Below are 6,644 nucleotides of genomic sequence, written 5' to 3' on the forward strand. Positions count from 1 at the left end.
AGCACATTAGCCACTCATCAGGTAGCTATGGGGTTGGAAGTCACTCGATGATACTTAACAAAAACAGCAACAATTTAGTATCTCAGTACTCCTAGTGTGGCTTTGGACCATAAGGCTGGCAGTTCAAACCCACCAGCGGCTCCTCAGAAACCCTATACAGGGTTATGAATCAGAACTGACTTGACGGCACTTAACAACAACAATATAGTATCTCATGCCTGTTATTGCTGTCAGGTGTCATCGAGTAAGTTGCAATTCATAGGAATCCTATGCACAACAGCACAAAATACTGCCCGATCCTGCACCATCCTGACAATTGTTATATTTTAGCCCCTGTTGCTGTCAGAGCTGCTGTCACTGTGTCAATCCATCTCACTGAGGGGCTTCCTCTTCGTCTTCTTTCAGGGAAGAAGTCTTTTCCCTTGCTGCGTTTGAAGGTATGGATGACCCACTTTCCCTTTGCCTTTCATTGGACTTGGCATCACTGTTGTATTTAGTCTGGGTTTGGGCATTTTCTTTTTTTTTCGCTCAAATTTGGATTTCTTAACCATCTTTTTGTTTTTCTTTTTTGAACTACCATAGTTACTGTCGTCATCATCTTCCATTAGGAAATATTCTTCACTACCAGAATCAATTTCATGGAATGGTCCCTTGTTCTCCTCTTCTTTTTCTTCCTCACTACCCACATCTTACATGAGGATCTCTCTCTGCTTAGAAGCTGCCTGTTGTTGCTGGCATACATTTTTATGACCTTCATTTTCATTTTCACTATCCTCTGCTGAGAGTCATCCTTCCTGGTCTTCACATCTTCTTCTTTTGAGTCCTCACAATTTTCCTGTGAATTCTTTCCAGATTGCCTCTTAGTTTTAGCTTCTTGAGGAGCTGATGGCATTTTCTTAGCAGGAGGACCAGAAACTCTTCCAAAATCTTCATCAGTATTATCAGATTCCTGAAGCTGTGAATACAATCAACAACCTTCCCATTTCTAACAGGCCAAGACATGTTTGCTGGAGTCAAGAAACCAAATACCAGGACCCTACAATGTGTGCTTAGTGCTCCCCTCCCCCGAGCTTCAGCCAATGTCCCCGCCAGCAGCTGAACATCTAGCTGCATGTTTCTCAAACATCACCGATCCTAGTTTCAGAGCCCTGCATTGCCCTGTCTCTCCAAAATGGATCTCTTTTTCAGTTCTTTCAGCTTGAGATTATATTACTTTACTTTGTTTTCTCGAGTTGTTCTTTGAAAACTCTGTTCAGCTCTTTTACTTCCTTATTTCTTCCAGTTGCTTTAGCTTTTCTATGATCAAGAGTTAACTTTCAGTCTCTCCTGAAATTTGTTTTAGTATTTTCTTTCTTCCCTGTTTAAATTTTTTTATTATTATTAATGATCTTTTATTTTTTTACGTATGATCTTCTCAATGTCATCCCACAACTCTTCCGGGATTTGGTCATTAGTGTCTAATGCATCCAATATTTTCTTGAGATGATCTCCAAATTTAGGTGGGATATACTCAAGATTATATTTTGACTCTCGTGGATTTGTTTTAATTTTCTTCAGCATTAGCCTAAACTTGAATAAGAGCAATTGATGGTCTATTCCACAACCAACGCTTGGTCTTGCTTTAGCTGATATTATGGAGCTTGTCCATAGTCTTTTCCCACAAATGTTGTCAATTTGATTCCTTTGTATACCATCTGGTGAGGGCCATGTGTGTATTCACTTTTTATGTTGCAGAATAAACACATTTGCTAAGAATAAGTCATTGGTTCTGCAAAATTTTATCATGGAATCTCCAGTATCATTTTGATCACCAAGGTCATATTTTCCAACTACTGATCCTTCCTCTTTGTTTCCAACTTTCACATTCCAATCACCAGTAATTATCAAAGCATCTTGATGGCATGTTTGATCAACTTTAGACTGAAAAAGTTGATAGAATTATTTAATTTAATCATCATTGGCTTTAGTGTTTGTTTCATAACTTTGATAATAGCAAAATTAACTGGTCTTTCTTTTAGGCATATAGATAATATTCTTCACAGAGAGCACTGTACTTCAAGATAGATCTTGAAATGCTCTTTTTGACAAGAATGAGACATCATGTCTCTTCAGTTTGTCATTTTTGTCATAGTAAACCATGACTGTCTGATTCAAAATCTCCAACACCTGTGATTTCGACTTGCCAGTCCACGACATATTAATATTTATGTATTCCATTTTATATTTGATGACTTCAGTTTTACTAAATTCATAATTTGTATATTCCACATTCCCATTATTAATGAATATTTGTAGCTGTTTCTTATCATTTTAAGTTGTGCTAATCAGCAAATAAAGTCCTGAGAGCTTTGCTCCATTTGTGTCCTTAAAGTCACCTCTACTTTGAGGAGACAGCTCTCCCCACGTATGTTTTGAGTGCATTCTATCCTGAGGAGCTCATCTTCTGGCACTATATCAGACAATGTTCTGCTGCCATTCATAAGACTTTCACTGGCTAACCCTTCAGAAGTGGTCTGCCTTTTGTTATTCTTAATCTGCAAGGTCAGCTGAAACATGTGCACCATGGGTGAATTGGCTGGTGTTTAAAATACTGGTGGCATACTTTTCAGCACCACAGCAACACAAAACCAGTTTAGTAGGACAAACCGACAGACAAATGGTGGATCTCATGCTTATTCACTAATTAATTCATTCATTAAACAAATATTTTCCCATTTTTTTCTCAGGCCCTATTCTAGGCTCTTGAGAAGCACAGATTAATAAAATAGACACAGATCCTGTCAATAATGACTTACATTTTATGTATACTTTTAAAGGCAGTAAACAATGCTTATATCAAACAGGTGCATCTGAAGTCTGTGGAACCATTGGAAACACATTGGAGTAAATCATAGCATGATTTATTGAAGAGTTTATTGAATATCATTTTATTAATTATTCAACACATTTTGCAAACCCAAATGCAAACCCATTTCTTATATTAATCTTTGTGATCATAGATCTGCAGATGATGAAAAATGTGATAATCTGATATGGAAGATGGCTAAGAAAAACCCAGTAACAGCCATCTAAACAGACATTAAGTATTTAATCCATAAAATTGTGGTGATGACCCTCAATAACGTATGATTGATTCTAGAAGAATCAGACTTGTTGAGACTCAAAGTATCAGTGTGGTTTATTTGGGATATGAGTGATGAATGTGGGTTAAACAAACCAAACTGTTTTGATGTCTTTTAGAGGCACTTTCATCTATTGGTCTAAAATGAAAAAAGATAACTTTTTTCTCCCTAGATTTTTTTTTTCTCTACTGTGGTTTGAGACTCTCTAGAAAAACACACCTGTTTCTTTAAATATAATACACAGCTTCATGAAGAATTATATACCCTACTTATTTCAGAAACATTATTAGAAATTATGCATTATTAATTTATACATTATTAAATTAACTGAATATGCATTTTTAATGATTTTATATTTAGAAATATATTTAATAAAGGTAAATAATTTTTGAGAACATACAAAAATAAATTAAATAGAATCAATAATTATTTACATGACTATAGCTAGCTAGATTCATTAAGTACATCTCGGATAAAATCATTCCAACAAATCCCTTCAAACAGTCAGCAATTCACCAAATTTAACCATTTTAATAAAAAGACTTTCTGTTTCTGTTGCTTTGGTCCCCAGGTGGAGGGTGGGGAGAAAACTATAGAGTATGCTCTTAAACACAGACCAAATGATATTTTCCTTTAGAATGAGCAAGGAAAGTTTCATTGAAAGAAACACATCTCAGGTAAAGCTAGTTTTTTCTTTTATTCATCTTCTTAAAACTGATTGGAGAGAAGCTCATTGTGTTGCTCTATACTTTTTGTTCTGGGCACCTGAGTGGTGCACAATGTATCACTTATCAGTAGAACAAAAGACTCCTTCATCAGTCAGAAGCTGGGGAAGATGACAGCTGCAGACTCAGAGCCTCTCTAGGCAGATACTTTGCTTGAGACGGAACAGGAAATCGACCATTCATGTAGACTTTCAGGTCTAACCCTATTTAATTCAGCCTAAGAAAGATTAGCCTCTTTCAAAATATATCCATGTTTAATGGTAATCTTAGATGTTTGTTTCTCATGAGAGACTTTGGTTCAGAAAATGTAGAAAATATATGATGTGCATGTTACAGTAGAAACAATAACTATTAATTTAGCTGAAAAGTCATGTTGATTTTAAGCACTTTACCTTTTGGAACAATATATTTTTATTAAAAGTATAATAATACTATCAATATAGAAACAATTATTTATATCTGAATATAAACCCAATAGTTTTGTGCTATTGATAGTACCAATTATTATTAAGAGAAAGTTTCCATTATCTTGCATAGACAAAATTTTAGTTGCAGTTAAATTCCAACTATTAATCTTGTCCTTCAGCATATGTAAATATAGTTATCTTTTTAGGATTTCAAGATTATACTCATTCCCATCAAGTTTTTTTAAAATGTCCAATTGGAAGGTCACTAAAACATAAAAGTTCACATCCTTGAGCAATTACAAGAAAGATAACTGCTTTCTTAATAATTCAAAAATTTCCTGGCTGCTATGTAGGTTGTCTTGAAAGAAGTACAGCCAGAGTGCTCCCTTAAAGAAAGGATTGTGAGACTTTGTTTCCGGTACTTTGGACAAGTTGCCAGAAGGGACCAGTCTCTGGGTAAGGACATCATGCACAGTGTAGTGCTTATCCTACAGTGCTTTACTAGGAAGAAGGAAAGACAAACCACTTGTGTCTGAAATCTTATGAATAGCAGCAGAACATGAATGAGACTCTCAGGTTAGAAGGCCCTCAAAAGAAGACAGGGAAAGAGTTGTATCCTCAGATTAGATGTGAGGATTAGATTAGATTTAATGATGTGAATGGAAAAAGTTCACAGGACCTTCATCTGCTGACTAGGCACAACTCAAAATGAAAATTGTTGTTGTTGTTAAATGCCATTGAATCAGTTCTGACCCACAGTGACCCTGTATAAGGTTTCCGTGGAGCAGCTGGTGAGCTTGAATCGTCAACCTTGCGGTTCAAATCGACTTTGCAGTCCTGCACATTAACCCACAGTGTCACACCAGGACTCCAAAATTAAAATAAACAGCTAAAAACGTTCTTTAATAACTGGAATTAGTAATGTATAAAGTATGAATCTAGGACAACTGGAAGTAAAAAATGAAATGGAACACAGAAAGATCAATATTGTAGGCATTAGTGAGCTGAAATGGATGGGTATTGGCCACTTTGAGTCAAACAACCCACAGTTTACTCTGCTGGAAACAATAAACCAAAGTGGAATGGCTTCACATTCATCTTCAAAAAGCATTTCAAGATCCACCTTGAAGTATCAAAATGTTTGTGATAGGATAATATCCATATACCTACGTGGAAAACCAGATTCCTTGTGTGATGCTGTGGGCTAATGCGTCAGACTGCAAAGTCGTTTTGAACAGCAAGGTCAGTGGTTCAAGCTCACCAGCTGCTCCTTGGAAACCCTATACAGGGTCCCTATGGGTTGGAATCGACTCGACGGCACTTAACAACAAGGAAAACCAGTTAATACCAAATTACTCAAATTTATACACCAACTACTAAAGCCAGTGATAATGAATTTGAAGAATCCTACCAACTTAAGTTTGAAATGAATCAGACATGCAATCACAATGTATTGATGATGAAGACTGATGATTGGAATTAGAAAGTTGGAAAAAAACAAGAATGATGGGTAATTGGAAATATGGCATTGGTGATAGAAACAGTGCTGGAGATTGCATGATGGAATTTGGCAAGACCGCTAACTTATTCACAGCAAAGACCCTTTTTCAATAACATAAACAGTGACTATACACATAGACCTCATCAGATGGAATACACTGGAATCAAATTGACTATATCTGCGGGAAGAGATGACAGAGAAACTCTATAATATCAACCAGATCAAGGCCAGGGGTCAATTGTGTTTGACCCCACCAGCAGCTCTGCTGGAGAAAGATGAGTCTTTCTTCACCTGTAATGATTTACAGTCTTGAATACACTGTAGTTGTGCTATGAGTTGGAACTGACTTGATGACACTTAAAAGCAACAATATATATATATATACTTGGATTGTGAACCACAGGTCAGTAGTTTGAGCGCACCATCGCCTCCTTAGGAGAGCGATGAGCTTTTCGGCTCCTACAAAGATTTATAGTCTAGGAAAACGTAAACAGGTTCTCTGTGTTTTGGAACTAAGTAGATGACATTTACAGTACAGCGGTTCAAGCTCATCAGCCACTACTTGGAAACCCTATGCAGGGTTGCTATTGGTCTGAACCGACTTGATGGCACATAACAACAACAATGCATACATACATAGAGAGAACGTCCTGGTGTGGCACAGCAGGTTAATGCTCTGGACTGCAAGGATGATTTGAACTGCAAAGTCGGTGATTCAAGTAGACCAGCCACTGCTCAGAAACCCTATACAGGGTTGCTATGGGTCAGAACTGACTCGATGGCACTTAACAACAAGTAATTGTAGATAATCAGCAGATCTAAACTTATGGCTCTCAGCAAGTTGAAACATGATTATTTACATATATGTATATATGTTGTTGTTGTTGTT

The 6,644-nt window shown here is 36.6% G+C and overlaps 1 pseudogene; it reads right to left on the minus strand.

Moving 5' to 3' along the window:
- Positions 1–372: 372 nt before the first annotated feature.
- On the minus strand, positions 373–1,002 carry LOC102819309 (annotated as a pseudogene).
- Positions 1,003–6,644: the final 5,642 nt, after the last annotated feature.

This window comes from Chrysochloris asiatica, unplaced genomic scaffold (assembly GCF_000296735.1).
Source record: "Chrysochloris asiatica unplaced genomic scaffold, ChrAsi1.0 scaffold00011, whole genome shotgun sequence".
In the NCBI taxonomy this organism is placed as follows: domain Eukaryota; kingdom Metazoa; phylum Chordata; class Mammalia; order Afrosoricida; family Chrysochloridae; genus Chrysochloris; species Chrysochloris asiatica.